The 19,168-nt window shown below is 42.7% G+C and overlaps 2 non-coding genes and 1 pseudogene across 2 annotated transcripts; 1 reads left to right on the forward strand and 2 right to left on the reverse strand.

Annotated features, from left to right (window-relative positions):
• Positions 1 to 303: 303 nt before the first annotated feature.
• On the forward strand, positions 304 to 948 carry LOC111543928 (annotated as a pseudogene).
• Positions 949 to 4,845: 3,897 nt separating this feature from the next.
• On the reverse strand, positions 4,846 to 4,916 carry TRNAG-CCC. The gene has a single exon. It is a non-coding gene; the product is annotated as a tRNA-Gly (tRNA).
• Positions 4,917 to 8,769: 3,853 nt separating this feature from the next.
• On the reverse strand, positions 8,770 to 8,842 carry TRNAV-CAC. The gene has a single exon. It is a non-coding gene; the product is annotated as a tRNA-Val (tRNA).
• Between the last annotated feature and the right edge of the window lie 10,326 nt (positions 8,843 to 19,168).

The following is a 19,168-nucleotide window of genomic DNA, read 5'->3' on the forward strand; positions in this document are numbered from 1 at the left end:
AGCAAGGGAAGGGATTCCCTCCTGCCTCAGGTTCTGTGTTCTTCTGTGGTTAGACGACCTGAACCCAACTCCCTCCCCAAGCACTGGAGTTGGGGCTTTTCCAAGGGCTGGGGATCTTGCTGTCCTAAGGATAGCTGAGCAAGGGGGTCGAGGTGGAGCTTGGGTAGTGGAGGAGGGGAAACCGGGTAAGATGCGTGAAGTGGTCCGCTATACAAGGCACAGACAGGACCTGCTGGGACCCAAGCGCCTTCATGTGAAGCTTGGTCTTGGGCCACCTTGTTCCTCAAAGGGGTGCCTACTTCCATGGGGTCTTCAAAGGGGCTGTGGAAAGAGAGGCCTTCAGCCCACACCTCTGAATGCTTTTCCACCACAGCATGCCCTGTGGCCTGTATCCTGCTGGCGTGGAACAGTCAGACCCCTGCACAGCTGCAGAGCCTCTGTACTGGGTGGCATCCCAGCCTGAGTGCCACAGCTCAGTGGGTAGGCCCCCGAGCAAGTAGAGAGGAGGGCACGTTTTGGACAGAATGTGTGGGACAAGAGTGATGGCTCATCCGTTCAGGTTACTCACAAAATGAGAGTCAGGAAGATCAGGGCACAGACCTGATTTCCCACACAGGGCTGAAAGCAGACAACCGGAGGGAGAGCAGCACCTGGGCCAATGAGGTAGAAGACAGAAGACCACAGTATACTCCTGCCCTCAACCTCAACCTCTCCCACACACATCCTCCACGCCCCCTAACCACCTTCCTCAGAAGTGTAATAGGAATCCAGATATCCCCTGGCCTGGTTGCTGCAGGAGGCACAGTAGCCTGGAGGATCCTGAGGCAGCTGTGGGAAGATGTGGATTGTCTAACTGGAGGTTGGGAGTCCAGGCTGCAGAAGGAGAAGCTTGGAGTGCAGGATTTGGTGGTATGTGTGTGGCAGCAGGCAAAAGAAAGAGACAACTAAGCCACTTGAAGTACCATGAGAGATCAAATTTAGAAAATTCCCGGGGGCGTATGCATGTAGGCATTCACCAGATCCAGAAAACAGCTGCTGCATAACTGCATGTTGCAAGCAAGGCCTAAGCTGCTGATTTTTAAACAGCCTGATGGGTTCACAAAGGCAATTTCTGAATAGTCTTAAAAGCAGAGGTGCACTAAAGTCACTGTGCCCTGCAGCCCAGGATCCCAGTAAGTTCTTTGACCATTTATGGAAGATTTTTGGAGTTGTCTTTGGTAACCCCCAAGAATGCCTTGGTTAGGAGTAGAATTTTAGATGTCATCATTTTAAAAATTAAAAGTAAAACTGTGGAACTCATAGAGAGATAAAATTAAGAAAATATATTCACTATCCTGAGTAGAAAGATTTCTTATAGAACATAACAGGCTTTAAAAATAAAGAAAAAATTTCATCAAATTAAATGCTTTGAGAACTAAAATTAAAATCCAAAGCCATCCAACCAACTGGACAGACACCATCTTGGCCAAGGAGATCCCAGAGAAGTCTTAAATACTGAGTTCCTGACCGGTATTTGGAAGGTCAGACACCTGTCCTTATTCTCTCTCCCTTTTGTAGTTTAGACATGACTGACCAGCATTATTGTTAAAACAGAGATCATAAGCCTGACAGAACAGACTCCTTACTGTAGTAAGATACTATATTATAGACAAGACCTAAGGCCATGCCAGGCAAGGTTAAGTCATGCACCCCTCAACTTAAAAAATAAACTATGTTCTAACTGCCAGTTGTTTTTTTTTCTTCTTCTTTTTTTCTCTAGCTAAGTAAGCACTGGCCTTGAGATAAGCAATGCTGAAGCACTTGCAGCTCACCCATTACCATAAACCGGCTGAGCCCTCCCTACACAAGCCATAACTACAGCTTTGATTGGACAAGAGACTGATTTCAGTAACTTTCTCCTGATAAGAGACCACTGACTGTGAACTGGTTCTGGACAGTTTACAGAGGCTGTGCACTTGATTGCCTTTGTGTCCCTGCTTCACGTTTTGAAGCATAAGGCCTAACTATAATGTATTTAAATGTTGTCTCCACCCCAAAGTGAACATGGGTTGCATATGACAGGCATGTTTACTCAGCATGCATGCAGCAGGATCCCTTCACGAATATTCAGAGCTCCTCCTATTCCCTGTTGAATGTATGTGGCCAACTAGATCAACATAAATCACTATTCTCCCTTCCCCTCCCTGGAAACCTATTTTTCAGGTTTCAGCAGCAGGGTATGCCTCCCAGTCTGGCAGAATGGCTGCCTTTCAGGCTGTAACCCTTTATAAAAAATAAAATCTCCTTTCTAAATTTATAAATTGTGTGATTTTTTCAGTTGACAGCTTTCAGTTGTCAGTCAAGTCACTGGGAAAAGTCCTTTGCAATATATTTATTTGAAAAATGACTGATTTCCTGAATATATAAGAGAACTTTCGCAAATCACTAATATAGAGCTAAGCCAAATAAAATCAGGCAAAATATTCGAATAGGCCTTTGCAAAGGAGAACTTCTTATATGCTGGAAGCCATAAGAAAATATGCTTCATAGTATTGCTCATTAGGCAAGTACAAATTAATTCCACACGGAGACACCACTAACCACTCACCAGTGTATGGGTATTTTATTTTATTACTATTATTTTTTTTCTGAGACAGGGTCTCACTCTGTCACCCAAGCTGGAGTGCAACGGTGCGATCTTGGCCCTCTGCAACCTCCACCTCCTGAGTAGCTGGGACTACGGGTGCACGCCACCATGCCCGGCAAATTTTTGTATTTTTAATAGAGATAGGGTGTTGCCATGTTGGCCAGACTGGTCTGAGAGCACAGTTACATTTAACAAAGTTAGTACACCAAATGCTGACTAGAATTTGGTGCCACTTCAACTGTCACTGCTGGTGAAAAAACATTCTAGAAGACTGGCAATTTGTACTAATGTTAAACTTATACTCAGGTCATGACCCAGCAATTGAAGTACTTCCATGAATTTCAAGTGCACAAAAAGACTGTTACAAGAATATTCATTACAAGAATTCAGTAACACCCCAATTGAGAAGTGATCTATGAAACTACGTGGATGTATCTCGTAAGTATAATGAGCATAACTGCAGAAAAAACGCCAGATACAAAAGATATGTCCATTCACTCATGAGACTTTAAGAACAGGCAATTGTAACCTATGGGAATAGACATCAGAATGGTGATTAACTAAGAGGACACAGGGTGGGAATTGCCTGGAAAGGGGCTCTAACAGGCCTTTCTCAGATGATGACAATTTTCTATAACTTGAGCTGGGTAGTGATTACATTTATCAAAATTAAACAAATTGCACTAAAAATTTGTGCACTTTATGTGAACTGTAGTTTATTTACTATTTGCATTGCTTGAACCTGGGAGACAGAGGTTGCAGTGAGCCGAGATTGAGCCATTGCACTCCAGCCCGGGTGGCAGAACAAGACTACATCTCAAAAATAATAACAATAGTAGTAATTTACTGTTCTCATAAAAATTAGCGGATGCAGAATGGAGGCAAGCCGGTGTAGATCATGACAAGTAGTTTAGATTTTATTGTAAACTCATTAAAAGCTTGTTCTCGTTTTGTGTTTTTAAAAATCCCACTGATACAGCCGTTTTCTCTACCAGAAAATACTATAACCACATCATTTCATTAGTGGAAGCTACAGACAAAGGGCTCTTGAGAGGCGGCATCTTCACCTATGGGAATTTTTTCTGCTCAATTGTGAGACAAAGGGCATGTCCAGGTTTTCCTTTTGGTCAGGCCACCCCCTAGTTTATGCACAGCGGGCTAAATTCCAGAAGCTGGAGCCCTTCCAGGCCAGCGGTTTACTCTGCTCTCTGGAGGCTGCTAGGATTAAAGGCAAAGCAAAGGACAGGTCTATTAGCTACAATCGCCACATAGAAAACACTGCTGTGACTCAGATTTGAACCCAGGTTGTGGGAACCACAACTACAAGTATTAACCACTACACGACCACAAGGCCTGCTGACAACCATTGTACTTCGTATCTTTTTTATGTAAAAACACTCATACTATTTTCTCTGCTTTATTCTTGAACGTCTGAAGATTTTCGTGCTTTTCTCTCTTTCATGCGCTTCTCCGTTTCTCTCTCTCCATTCTGCTACATAATTAGAAAAAAAAAATCTCATCTCTTGGGATCCGGCCCCTGCCTCTACAACAAGCCTCCTGGGAAGTCTCATTGTCCCATCAACACCTCTGCCTTCTTTCACTCCTTTTATTTTTTATTTTTTATTTTTATTTTTGACGGACTTTCTGGAGTGCAGTGGCTCACTGCAACCTCCGCCTCCCGGGTTCAAGCGATTCTTCTGCGTTAGCTTCCCAGGTAGCTGGAATAGCAGGTGCATGCCACCACATTCGGCTAATTTTTGTATTTTCAGTAGTTCACCATGTTAGCCAGGCTGGTCTTGAACTCTTGTCCTCAAGCTATCCATCCGCCTCGGCCTCACAAAGTTCTGGGATTACAGGTGTGAGCCACCGTATCTGGCCAAATTTGAGGCCAATACCTGTTGATGCACATTGCCAGACACACGGAATCCCTCGCGGAACACCGATGGGCCCACAAAACACGCGGAGGCCAAGGTGGCTGACGGTTTTAGCAAATTCTGTTCACGATTTCTGGGGTACAGCCCGGAGGGTCCGCTGGCCAACCCTGCGCAAGGACCAGTCTCCGCTGCTCCCCTCATCTCTACGCAGATTCTTCCCCACACACCTCCCCTTTCTTTGGGCCGTGGAGGCCTCTTGGACCTCTGAGGTGACTAACCCGCCTGCGGCTCCTCTCCTTCTGGGAGATTCAGGGTAAAGAAGCGTAGAGAAGAGCAAAAACCTCCTGCATTGGCCGGGAATCGAACCCGGGTCTCCCGCGTGGGAGGCGAGAATTCTACCACTGAACCACCAATGCCTCCCTGTAAGAGCATCTATGGAAGGTGAGAATTCTACCATTGAATCACCAACGCCTCCCTATACCGGCTTCCTGGAAGATAGCTGAAAAGAGTATCCAGGAAGACTTAGAAACTTGCAAGCGGCTTTTTCAAGAGTCGACTAAAAGCTAACAAAGACATCCAAACCAAATGTTTTTATAGGAAACTTTTACTAAACAAAGTTATAAATACCAAAATAGCTCATTTGTGGCATCAAACTCTTAACTCTGAAAAAGGTCTTTCTACCTGCATTACAAACCTTTATAATAAAACATCAGAAATTCATTCATGTTTCTTTTCTCTAATCCTAAATCTTCAATTGTCAACCTCAAACTGCTGCCTTAGTGGTTCTGAGAAGGTAACCTAACTGGTAGTTTAGGTAGGTAAAGTTCTAATCCAGGGAGGAAATAAGAAGCAGAAGCAAAATTAGAATTAGAGGAAAGAGGAAATAAAAGGACAGAATCAAGGTAGAGATAATGAAGAAACAAAGGTTGGTATACTGAGTCTTTTGTCGCTGTTTTTTTGGTAAGAGTAATGATTGGTCTTGTAATCATTATAATACTGTTATTTGTCTGCTTGAAGATGTATAAAGCACTTGAAGGAAATGTGACATAAAAAGATTAATAATGCTTGCAGTCAATATTTCATTTTACGGAGAATCCAATTTCCTAAGTTAATATGCTTTGATGTATTAGCTATGTAAGGAGTAGACTAGTTTAAGGAAATACTGACAGTCAAAATATTAACATATTAGTCTTTTGATGAAGTTCAAATAGTAGAGAGATTTCTTTCCTCAATTTTCCCTGGAGAGATTAATCTGAAGAGAAAAATCCAGAGTTTGTCCCATATGTTGGGTCTGGGAGTCATTATGACTTTTTCAAAGACAGAAGCTGTGTGTGACATGGAATCATGCTTCTTCTCTAGCTGAGAGGCCAAGCTAGGTCCAGGCTGAGTCATAAACTTGAGCCCAACAAGGAAATCACCCTTTACATTGACCTAGAAGAGCTTTGACTGTTCTCTGTTCTTTGCCCAACACCCAAGACACATATCAGCTCTGGCCAACAAACCTTAACATATTATCTATATCAACCAGAGCTACATGTATTCCCAAATCTCCTTCTAAAATACAAACCTGTACTGTCTACTCTCAACTTCTAAATTTACAAAGGCCTCATATGCATCTCAGAGTCACAGATGCTAAAACTCAACACACCAGTGAGTTCCCTGTCAGCATCATGTACCACCTTCTATCTCAAAACTCAATGATCAGACCCAAGTACAGCATCTCCCAAAGAGTAGTGCACTGTCCTGGGTGTTTCAATGATCACTAAAACCTGTTTCTAGCCCTGCCTAGCACACTTATCCTCGCCACCATCCATCTTATTTGCCAAGCCAGATCTTTCTTTGGATAAACTCTCGTTTTCACAACACAACAACTTCAGTCCAATTCAAAAAAATAGTGTTTAGGTTTATTGGATACTCCACAAGCTTACTGCCACTTTATTACCACACTTTTCCATCTATCAGCTCTTGCATCCATTAACATAAGCAGACAAAAAAACTGGACTCCTGGCCAGGTGCAATGGCTCACGCTTATAACCCCAGCACTTTGGGAGGCCAAGGCAGGCAGATCACGAGGTCAGGAGATTGAGACCATCCTGACTAACACAGTGAAACCTCATCTCTACTAAAACTAAAAAAAAAAAAAAAAAAACACGAAAATTAGCTGGGCGTGGGGGCACCCACCTGTATTCACAGCTACTTGGGAGGCTGAGGCAGAAGAATTACCAGAACCTGGGAGGCAAAGGTTGCAGTGAACCAAGATCACACCATTGCACTCCAGCCTGATGAAAGAGCAAGACTCCGTCTCAAAAAACAGAAACAAAAACAAACAAACAAAACTGGACTCCCTACAGCCAGTGTAGTACGCACCACTCATTTGCCACACTGTATGCTAAGTGACCCTTCCACAGCTTAAATCTGCACATAACTTCAGCCTAAAACCATGTAATGTCCCTTTATTTCTTCAGTACAATGATACAATGATTAATACCTTATTCTCTGTACGCTTCTTCCCTCTGTGCTCATCATCCTAATAGTTCTTGCCAATACTCAAATCCAGGAGCAGCAAACTACTTGACATGTCATAAACTTTTCACAGGTTCATGCCAGTGGATTCCCCGGTGAACCAGCTATCTTAACTCAGGCTTCCATAACAAAATACCACAGACTGGATGGCTTAAACATGAGGAATTTCTTTCTCACAGTTTGAGAGGCTGAGAAGTCCAAGATCAAACTGCCAGCTGATTTGGTTCCCTGGTGAGGGCTCTCTCCCTGGCTTGCAGACTGCTACCTTCTCCTTCTGTCCTCTCATGGTGGAGAGAGAGAGAGCACTTTGGTCTTTCTTCTGTTTCTTATAATGACACTGATCTCATCATGGAGATCCTATGGTCATGACCTCATCTAAGCCTGATTACTTCCCAAAGGCCCTACCTCCAAAATACTTTCACATTGGGAGTTAAGACTTCAATATATAATTTGAAGGGAACACAAACATCCATTCCATTACACTAGCACTTGCATTTGCAATCCAGCCTCTGGGCCAGCCTTAGCAGTGCAGAGCCCAAGGCTTCAATTGACAGGATTTTTATGCTCTCATGCTCTGGCTCCTTGGCTCCGGAAGCTTCATAGAACCAGTAGGGTAATACATCATTTAGCAATTATACTATAAAACACATGGTGGGTAAAAGAGTGCCCTATTAAGTATTTTGGTTATGTCCCTATTAGTGTGCTTGGCTCAACCGATTAATAGTAAGTAGTGGTTAGCATCCACTTCAGTACCATCCCCTGCAGTCATCCTATCCATTCCATTTTCCTATCCTTGGTTTGCTGATTCAATACTCTTAAGTGATTTACTCCTGGTGCTCTCCTTTTTCCCTCAGAGATATCTTGTGATTTCTTTGATTCTCTCCACCTCTACAGGTTAATAAATCTAATATTTTAAAAAATTTGTAGAGGGATGTTGGGAAGCTGTGAGGAGAGCCCTTGGGCTTTTCGCCTGGGTAAAGTGCAGACTCCTGAAGATTCTGGGCCTTGGCCTCCAGCTGCACTAGTGCTGGCCACTTAGCTGTTCTCAGCAGCCTGACCTGGCGCAATGGTGCTGAAGCGCACTGCCTCGAGGCCAGAAGGCAAAGCGAGAGTCGGTGGCTATGCCCTGGAACCCATTTAGGCAAAATTGAGGGCGCTCGGAGACAAAGCAATATAGAAAGGTGGGCAATACAGGATGTGTACACTACACATTAGGAATTATATTTACTAAATTGCTGATTACCTAAGCCTCCGGAGAGTAGTTTGGACACTTACCGGTTTGCTGAGGATTATTTGGGGAAGGGGTATGCATGCAAATGTATATACATAATTCGTGTGATTTCGGAATATTGACTCTACGAGTTCCAGATGCAGATTTAGAAACTTTTTAAAAAATGTTTTGTTTCGTTGTCTCTCAAATCAGCCAGATCTGCAACTGAATCAGAGTAAAGCGAAGCCAAGCAGGACCCTTAGGAAATGCACTAAGATGTCATCCAGTTTCAGTGTCAGCCTGTGAAAATTCAGGCGATAGAAGGGAGTGAAGAGAACCCTAAGGAATTTCTGGAACCAAAGCTAACATTAAGTAGGCCTGCTGTAATGTACTCTTACTGGCGGATCAGTGGAAATTGTAGCCTGGTCGACAATCTGTCTAGATTGATGAGGTCTAAAATGTAAGTCATAGGTTCAACAACTTTTCTGTTTTCCAACCTCGAGTAAACTCACTAAATTTAAAGGCAAAAAGAAACCTGTTTCCGCCCGGTTTCGAACCGGGGACCTTTCGCGTGTGAGGCGAACGTGATAACCACTACACTACGGAAACCACCCACGTGCAAAAAGAGGCAAAATGTAATCATGAAAATCTTAGATCTGCTATTTCTACTATAGTTTACGAATCCGAGATCGCGCCACTGCACTCCAGCCTGGACGACAGAGCGAGAGTGTCTCAAAAAAAGTTTGGAGAAGAAGGTGCCATTTCCCCTAGTTGCTTTTCTTACTGCAGTAGTGACCGCATTGCCTTCACATCTGAAGTCCAAGTGCTTCCACCCTGAGGAATATGCAGACCGCTAGGTCACTGGACGCCAGGCCGCAGCGCCGGCCTCGTTCTGCCTTTGGCTCCAAATGCAGTCGGGGGACGCGACTGAACATCACCAGAGACTGGTGGGATGTTACCCTTACCAGCGACTGGAGAGCCGAGCTCCCAAAGAGGCCTACTTCATGATAGCCTTAAATCAGGAAATTTCATGAAATCCCACCCCTCTACCGCCCCATTCCCATATTCCATCTCCTCCCCTGCCCACTCTGAAAGGATTCGCCGCCTTTCTGTCGCGTCTGGACCCTTTGGACCACCACATGGACAAGACAAAAGGGGCATTGCCTTTTCCTACAGGAGCGGGAAGCGCCGTCACAGCGGAGGAAACACAGACTCACAGAGCGCATCCCCACATACTTGCACCCTGCCGGGCGCCAGCAAACCCAGCAAAGCACTCTCTGAAGCTTCTCTGGAAAAGGACGGAGTGTGAGGTTTCTGATAAGGCAAGAAGAGCCAAAGAGAGGTGACTCAGTCCTTCCCCTGGCTCGAGAGAACAAACCCAGAAGAAGGGCAGATTCAAAGGAAAAGCGCAAAGGCGGCCCAACCCCACGACCTGAGCGAGCTAAGGGTCGCGGGTTAAATTGCGTTTATCAGAACAGTTGTTTGCTCACTGTCCCAAAGCCCTCCAAGGGACAAAGAAAACACTGGCATGGCACCAATCGCAGAAGCGGGCAGCATTGACATCCAGGAACGGGCGTGGAAAAGCAGGGATCATCTCTCCCCTATCCCCTGTATGGCTGCAGATGTAGCTAGCGGTGGTTCTTTTCTCCAGGACCCAGTGAGTGTGCACTAGGACAGAACACTATTTATGTTATTCATGGTGGCACCACCCAGGCTGAAAGTGAGCCTGTGCTGCTTGGGCTTTCAGGAAGGATGGGCCCAATTCTCCCTCCCTATACAAAGCTGCAGTGCCCTGGCAATGGAGGACAGATCATGGAGTTGCCTGCCCTGGACTCGGGAAGGAGACTCTGCCCTAAACCCCATTTTAGTGGTAGCTGTCAGAGTGGCATATCCATAGACTTCAGCTGCACCACAGCCAGGAACCAAAGGACAAAGTCTTTATAAAATGGAGGTTATGAGTTCTGTGACAGGGGCATGATAGGGAAGCTGATCACATTCTTGCCTACTCAGGAGGAGGAGCTAGTGCACCTCTGCCCCTTCCCCTGAGGCCTCAGCACACCCCAACATGATCTCTTGCCACCATCCTGTCAGGGCAAGTTTTTCCATTGGACACCAGCCTACCTACCCGCCCTTACTCTTAAGCACCATCTACTGGACTGCATCCTAAACTGGACCACTGAATAAAAAAACCCTGCTACCCGAAGGGCTTAGTGCTAGTCCATGAGATAAGCTTCCTGAGAATTCCCTACCCTCAGCCCCCAACAGGGGTTAGTGTGTTAGCTTTTACTTCCAGTATATCACCACAACAAGCAGCATCTGAGAAAGCTACTGCTCAGAAGCTACCTACAACCAAGAAACACATACAGAGATAGGGCCCCCCGAAAGCACCCAGAAATGAAGCCAGTCATACACAACACATACCACAGTCATAGCATCAAGGAAAAAAAAAAAAAGAATAAAAAAAATTAAAAATCTTCATCCAAACAATACCAAATTCAAAAATAAGAAGCAACAGCTTCCTCAGATGAGAAGGAATCAGTGCAAGAACTCCAGTGTACCCAGAGTATTTACACACTTCCAAAGGATTGTACTAGTTCCTAGCAATGGATCCTAGCCAGACTGAAATGTCAGAAATGACAGATAAGAATTCCAAATACGTATTGCAAGGAAACTTAATGAGATCCAAGAAAAAGTTGAAGTCCAATGCAAAGAAACCAGAAAAACAATACAGAATATGAAAGACAAGAAAACTATATTAAGAAAAAAACAAATACAGCTTCTATAATTGAAAAATTCACTAAAGGAATTTCAAAACACATTGAAAGCTTTAACAATAGACTACACAAGCAGAAGAATGAATTTCAGAGCTTGAAGTTTGGTCTTTCAAATTCACCTAGTCAGACAAAAATAAAGAAAAAATAGTTTTTAAAAATGAACAAAGCTTTTGAGAATTATGAGGTTATGTAAAGCGATCAAACCTATGACTTATTGGCATTCCGGAGAGAGAAGAAGAAAAAGTAAGCAACCTGGAAAACATATTTGAAGGAATAATTCAGGAAAGAATTTTCCTAGTCTTACTAGAGAGATTGATACTCAGATACAAGATTCAGACAACTTCTGCAACATACTACACAAGATAACCATTGCAAAGCATGCAGTCATCAGGCTTTCCAAGATCAATGTGAAAGAAAAAAATCTTAAAGGCAGCTGAAGAAAAGGACCAAATTATCTCTAAAGGAAATCCCATCAAACTAACAGCAAACTTCTCAACCAAAATCTTACAAGTCAGAAGAGACTGGGGCCTATTTTTAGCCACCTAAAAGAAAAAAAAAGTGCCTGTCAAAGTTTCATACTCTGCCAAACTAAGCTTCATAAATGAAGGAGAAATAGTTTTTCCCAGACAGAGAAATGCTAAGGGAATTCATTAACACCAGACAGGCTCTGTAATAAATGTTCAAAGGAGTTCTAAACATGGATGGTACTTGCTACCATAAAAGCACATGTAATTACAAAGCTCATAGACCCTATAAAACAGTACATAATTGGGTCTACAAAGCAACTAGCTTAACACTATGACAAAAATAACACCTCACACATGAATATTAACCTTGAATGTAGATGGCCTAAAAGCTCCACTTAACAGGCATAGAGTAGTCCAGGCATGATGGCTCACACCTGTAATCTCAGCACTTTGGGAGGCCAAGGCGGGCAGATCACTTGAGGTCAGGAGTTCGAAACCAGCCTGGCCAACATGGTGAAACTTCATCTCCACTAAAATACAAAAATTAGCTGGGCGTGGTGGTGGGTGCCTGTAATGCCAGCTACTTGGGAAGCTGAGGCAGGAGAATCACTTGAACCCAGGAAGCAGAGGCTGCAGTGAGCCAAGATCGCACCACTGAACTCAGCCTAGGTGACAGAGTGAGACTCCATTAAAAAAAAAAAAAAAGGCATAAGGTGGCAAATTGGAAAAAAAAAAATCAAACTTTCTGTGGCCTTTAAGAGAGACCTATCTTACATGTTATAGCACCCAGAGGCTCAAAGTAAAGGGATGGAGAGAGATCTGCTATGCAAATGGAAAACAAAAAAGATCAGGAGTTGCTATTCTTGTATTTAGTAAAACAGACTAAACCAACAACAGTTAAAAACAAAAAAAAAAAGACAAAGAAGGGCATTATGTAATCAGAAAGCATTCAATTCAACAAGAAGATTTAACTATCCTAAATATATATGCACCTAACACTGAAGCACCCAAATTTATAAAACAAATACTACTACACCTAAGCAAATAAATAGCCATACTATAATAGTGGAGGACTTCAACATCCCACTGACAGCACTAGACAGATCACCTAATAAAGAAACTTTGGACTTAAATTGGACTCTTGACCAAATGAACCTAATAGATGTCTACAGAATACTCTATCCAACAACCACAGAATATACATTCTTCTCTTCTGTGCACAGAACATTCTCTAAGATTGACCACATAGTCATAAAGCAAGTCTCAATAAATTTTTTTAAATGAAATTATATCAAGTATCTTCTCAGACAACAGTAAATAAAAAGAGAAATCAATGCCAAGAGGAACTCTCAAAACCACACAAATACATGGAAACTAAACAACAGAATCATTTTTGGGTAAACAATAAAATTAAGGCAGAAATAAAAAAAATTGAAACAAATGAAAGTAGAGACACAATGTGTCAAAAACTCTGGAATACAGCAAAAGCAGTGTTAAGAGGAAAGTTTATAGCACTCAATACCTACCTTGAAAAGCTAGAAAGATCTCAAATTAACAACATAATACCACACCTACAGAACTAGAAAAAGAAGAAGAAACAAAATCCAAAGCTAGGAGAAGGAAAGAAATAACTAAGATCAGAGCAGAACGAAATGAAACAGAGACCAAAAAAAAAAAAACCACAAAGGATCAATGAAATGAAAAGTTGGTTATTTGAATGATTGATAGACCACTAGCTAGATTAACCAGAAAAGAAAAAGATCCAAATAAGCGCAATCAGAAATTACAAAGGTGACATTATAACTCATACCACAGAAATACAAAAGATCCTCAGCGACTACTATGAGCATCTCTATATACACAAACTACAAAACCTAGAAGAAATAGTTAAATTCCTGGAAGCACACAACTTCTTAAGATTGAACCAGGAAGAAACTGAAATCCTGAACAGACCAATAATGAGTTATGTAATTGAATCAGTAATGAAAGTTCTACTAATCTGAAAGAGCCCTGGACCAGACAGAATTTTACAACCGAATTCTACCAGACACACAAAGAAGAGCTGGTACCAATCTTACTAAAACTGTTCCAAAAAATTGAGGATGAGGGATTCCTAACTCATTCTATGAAACCACTATCATCCTGATACAAAAATCTGGCAGGGGCACAATAAAAAAAGAAAACTACAGGCCAATATCCCTGATGAACATAGATGCAAAAATTCTCAACAAAATACTAGCAAACTGAATCCAGCAACACATCAAAAAGATAATTCATCATGATCAAGTGGGCTTTATGCCTAGGATGCAAAGATGGTTCAACAGATGCAAAAAAAAAAAAAAGATGCTATTCACTGCATAAACAGAATTTTTAAAAAACCATATGATTATCCCAATAGATGCATAAAAAGCATTCAGTAAAATCTTACATCCCTTGCATGATACACACCTTCAACACACCAGGCATCAAAGGAACATAACTCCAAATAATAAGAGCCATCTATGACAAACCCATAGCCAGCATCATACTGAATAGGCAAAAGTTGGAAGCATTGCCCCTAATAACTGGAACAAGACAAAGATGTCCACTCTCACCATTCCTATTCAACACAGTGCTGGAAATCCTGGCCACAGCAATCAGTCAGGAGAAATAAAAGCCATCCAAATAGGAAAAGGGGAAGTCAAATTATCTCTGTTCACCAAAGACATGATCCTGTATCTAGAAACTGCTAAAGATTCCTCCAAAATACTCCTAGACTTGATAAACAAGTTCAGTAAAGTTTCAGGTTACAACATCAGCATACAAAAATCAGTAGCATTTCTATACACTAAAAATGCTCGAGCTGAGAGCCAAATCAAGAACTTAATCCCATTTACAATAGCCACACACACACACACACACACACAATAAACAAAAGACGTAGGAATATATTTAACCAAGGAGGTCAAAGATCTGTACTGAGAGAACTACAAAACACTGATGAAAGAAATAATAGACAACACAAACAAATGGGAAAACATTCCATGCTTGTGGACTGGAAGAATCAATATCGTTAAAATGAGCATTCTGTGCAAAGCAATCTAAAGATTCAACGCAATTCCTATCAAGTTACCAATGTCATTTTTTACAGAATTAGAAAAAACATTATAAAATTCTTATGTGGCTGGACATGGTGGCTCACACCTGTAATCCCAGCACTTTGGGAGGCTGAGGCAAGAGGATCACTTGAGGTCAGGAGTTTGAGGGCAGCCTGGCCAATATGGTGAAACCTCGTCTCTACCAAAACACACAAAAATCGGCAGGCGTCCTGGCACACACCTATAGGCCCAGCTACTTCAAGAGACTGAGGTGGGACAATCACTTGAACCCAGAGGCAGAGGTTGCAGTGAGCCAAGCTTATGCCACTACACTCTAGCCTGGGTGGCAGAGTGAGACCCTGTCTCAAAAAAAAAAAAAAAAAAAAATCCCCCAGGGAACCAAAAAAGAGCCCGAAAGGTTAAGGAAACCAAAAAAAAAAAAAAAAAAAAAAAAAACAAATCCAGAGGCATCACATTACCTAACTTCAAACTATACTACAAGGCTATAGCAACAAAAACAGCATGGTACTGGTACAAAAATAGACACATGAATCACTGGATAAGAATAGAGAACCAAGAAATAAAGTCACACACCTACAGCCAACTGATCTTTAACTAAGTTGACAAAAATAAACAATGGGGAAAATGATACTCTATTCAATAAATGTTGCTGGGAAAACTGGCTAGCCAAATGCACAAGAATAAAACTGGACCCTCATCTCCCACCATATACAAAAATTAATTCAAGATGGTTTACAGACTTAAATATAGGATGTCAAACCATAAAAATGCTAGAAGAAAACCTAGGAAAATCTCTTCTCGACATTGGCCTATGACTAAGACCTCAAAAGCAAATGCAACAAAAATGAAAATTGACAAATGGGACTTAAATGTAAAATGCTTCTGCACTGCAAAAGAAATAATCAACAGAGTAAACAGTCAACCTACAGAATGGGAGAAAATATTTGAAAACTATGCATCTGACAAAGGACTAATATCCAGACTCTATAAGGAACTTAAATCAACAAGAGAAAACCAAATAACCCTATTTTAAAAATGGGCAAAGGACATGGGTAGACACTTATCAAAAAAAGACATACAAGCAGTCAACAAACATATGAAAAAATGCACAACATCACTAATGATCAGAGAAATGCAAATTAAAACTACAGTGAGATATCTCACAGTAGTCAGAATGGCTATATTCCAGGCATAAGGCAACTGTGCTCTTCACGACTTCTTAATGTTTATTCATATTGAGAAGCAGGTTCTGTCATTCTCTTGAATGAAGCTCACCTGGTATGGTAAGTTGTCCTCATTTTAAAACATTCAGATTTTATCCTGCAATCCTTTCACATGTGACAGTTTTTCTGTTCTTTCTAAGCATGTAATGGAAGTCAAGGAATTCTACATCCTCACAATCTATTAATATTTCTTACCTTCCCACAGCAGTGAAATTCCCGTTCTAGTCTTCTGAAACAGAGATAGCTAATAAAGAAAACTCATTTCTCCTTTAACCTTTTCCACAAATTTCAGACCATTCTGGTTTTATTCTTTTCTAAACAAATTTTACTCTTTATAGGTGTTCAATAAATAAAATATAAACACTACTTTAAAAAATAATTTATTAATTTGATCTCTTCATTTAATGATAATATCCAATGCCTCCAAGTTCCCACCCAAGAATTCTGTTGGACAGGGCTGGAAAAGTTCTGGAGAACATTCTTCTAGACCCTCTAGGCATCATGTCACAGGATGTCCTCGCCACAGCTGGAAGAGTGACTCTGAGTATATGAACGAGGGGCTACAGTGGACTGTGCAGTACCTAGGGAGGGAGAGGCAGGGCTGCAATGAAGTCTGGAGGGATTAGGGAATTCACTGATTGTACCAAACAAAAACTTATATTTCTTCTCTCCTATTCCATACCCAGGTGAAAGTGGGAAAGACAGGAAGAGAGACACCAAGCTGCTTTCTAGTTGACAGCTAGTGACTCTCTGATTATCTGCAAAGATTGGGAAAGGAACTTAAACGTGACATGTAGATTTTCCAGAACTATTTACTCCTGGAGCCAGGAGTCTGTGAACATGTAGGTGGGATCTTGTAAGAAGCAGCCTTATCTAGATTGGGAATAAGCTATGATAGTTTTAGGCTGTGTGGATCTGGTCAATTTTTGTGCTGCCCACTTATCTCTGCTTCTACAACTGGGCATTGCTGCAGAAAAGAAGAAATATGGAAATGACTTCATCTTTGATTTTTTTCCTTTTGGAAGCCTGAAAACTCCAGTTTGCTTCCCTGAGCCCTTTTTCTGTTGCAGAACTAGGGTGTGGACTACAGGTCCTACCCATGGAAGATGGAGGTAGATACTTCACAGGGAATAAAAACAACCCAGACAAGTCGCAACTTTAGGTAGCAGATACTTTCAAAGATGTACTTTCCTGCACCCATTAAAATTTTAGTCTCAGCCAATCAGAAAACCTGGTGTCCTCACGCACTGGGATAACAGTGCAGGATGGCTCAGGCTCAGGTTTTGCTGGGCACACCACAGTAGGCCACACACTCTCACATGCAAGGGCTTCAGGTATGGACCAGGGTCTTTCTCCCTAATTGGCTTTGGTTATGACGTTGTAGGTCATCATTCTTCTGGCCTTAATATGAGAGAAGAAGGGGTGTGGAAGAATTGGTCTCCAAGTGAGAGCATCCAGGCTGAAGAGTGTGGGAATAAGGGTCATTAGCACAAGAGAAGAGGCAGGTGATATCCAAGGCATGTAGTAATGGCATAAAGGTGGAATGTTGCTCTCATTCTGCTGAAGTTGGCACCATGGAAACCTTGGTGCTACCAGTCGCCAGTCGAGCCACAAGCCCAAGAACAGCACCAGGCAGTATAAGGACATATAAGAATGACATCACTTCAGATAGTCCTGAGAATGAGACCTAGCCCTGTTTGGGGCAAACCACTCGCTGGGAGCAATAGCACCCTTCCTGCTTCCCTATCTGGGCTGATTGTACAGTGAACAAGTGAAATCATGCACACCAATGTGCTTTACACCTGTAAAACTCTGCCCCAAGAAGCTGTATGCCCTTTTGAGACTCCCTAGATGTGGACAGAAACATAAACTTTCTGCCTTTCTACCTTTTCGTTGGTCACCATTGCTGAGCACATGCTCCAGCCTCTCCCTCAGGCGGTCATTGAGGCTGACGGACTCCTCCAGGCGTTGGCGCAGTTTCTGGATCTCAGCAAGATCCTTTTCCAGCAGGTCAGCCGCTACTGCAAACCACCAAGACATAGGAGAGGTAGGAGGTGGGGAAGCGTGATCATCCCTGGGCAGCTGTGGGGCCTGCCTGGCATCTGTCTGCAAGATCCCTACCTATCTCTATCCTTCTGTCAGCTTCTTCCTCTCTCCTTGGTATTCGGGAAGCATCAGGCAACTTTAGTTAAAGCTCCTGGGCTTTCAATCACAAGGTGGCCCCTGTGAAGAAACACCACAGGCCTCCTCCCAGACAGAGACCACCAAGTACATCTAAGGGAGATGGACACAGGGTGAGAAACTACTAAAGGTCTCTAGGCAGAACTGGCCTAGTAATGGAAAAGGCTATCTACCTCCTGGGCATGGATAACAATCCAGAGAATCTCCCTCTCCATCTCATCCCTCTCCCCCATGTTGATCCCGACTCAACAGCCTTTGAGATTCACTCACTCACAGAGAGAAAGACCAAGGTAAGTGCATATGAAATTAAACCAGGCTGTGAATAATGAGTAATAGTGAATGTTCTCCTTTAACCAGTTTTGGCAAAAAGGAACATGAAAGAGCCTGGGGAGGTGTCAGGATCTGAAGGGGGAACAGGAGAGAAGGGAACAATCTCCAAGGAAGGAAAAAGATGCACAGAGGGAGGAGGCTGAGAATAGGCTTCACCCACTGGGAGATTTTGCGTAGGGTCAAGTTTTTCTCTGAGAATTTATTTATCTTTTATTTTTTTATTTTTTTTGAGACAGAGTCTCGCTCTGTCGCCCAGGCTGGAGTGCAGTGGCGCGATCTCTGCTCACGGCAAGCTCCACCGCCTCCCGGGTTCACGCCATTCTCCTGCCTCAGCCTCCCTAGAAGAGTGTGGGAATAAGGGTCATCATTAGCTACAGGCGCCCGCCACCACGCCCGGCTAATTTTTTTGTATTTTCAGTAGAGACGGGGTTTCACCGTGTTCGCCAGGATGGTCTCCATCTCCTGACCTCGTGATCCGCCCGCCTCGGCCTCCCAAAGTGCTAGGATTACAGGCGTGAGCCACCGCTCCCGGCCTTCTCTGAGAATTTAAAATGTCTTATTGTTATATTACCCGGGACACAGAAATGGAGCTACTTCAAGCCATTCCTCTAAATAACTGTACTCCTAGCTGCTGGGTGCCAGGATGCTTGGCTCCAAATCCAAAAGCAATGTTTATGGGGGCAGGATTGGCTCGTGGTTGTATGCATGGTGTGTGTGAGAGAGTAGAAAGAGTGTGTAGGGGTGGGTGACTCTGTAGAAATAGTTTTCCATCCTACAGTAGCTCTTGACCTAAGGAAGACCTTCCCCATGGAATCTGAGCTTAGCATTCCAGGGCAGTCTTAATCTAGGCTTAAGAAGGTTG

The sequence above is a fragment of the Piliocolobus tephrosceles genome, chromosome 1 (genome assembly GCF_002776525.5).
Source record: "Piliocolobus tephrosceles isolate RC106 chromosome 1, ASM277652v3, whole genome shotgun sequence".
NCBI classification, from domain to species: Eukaryota; Metazoa; Chordata; class Mammalia; order Primates; family Cercopithecidae; genus Piliocolobus; species Piliocolobus tephrosceles.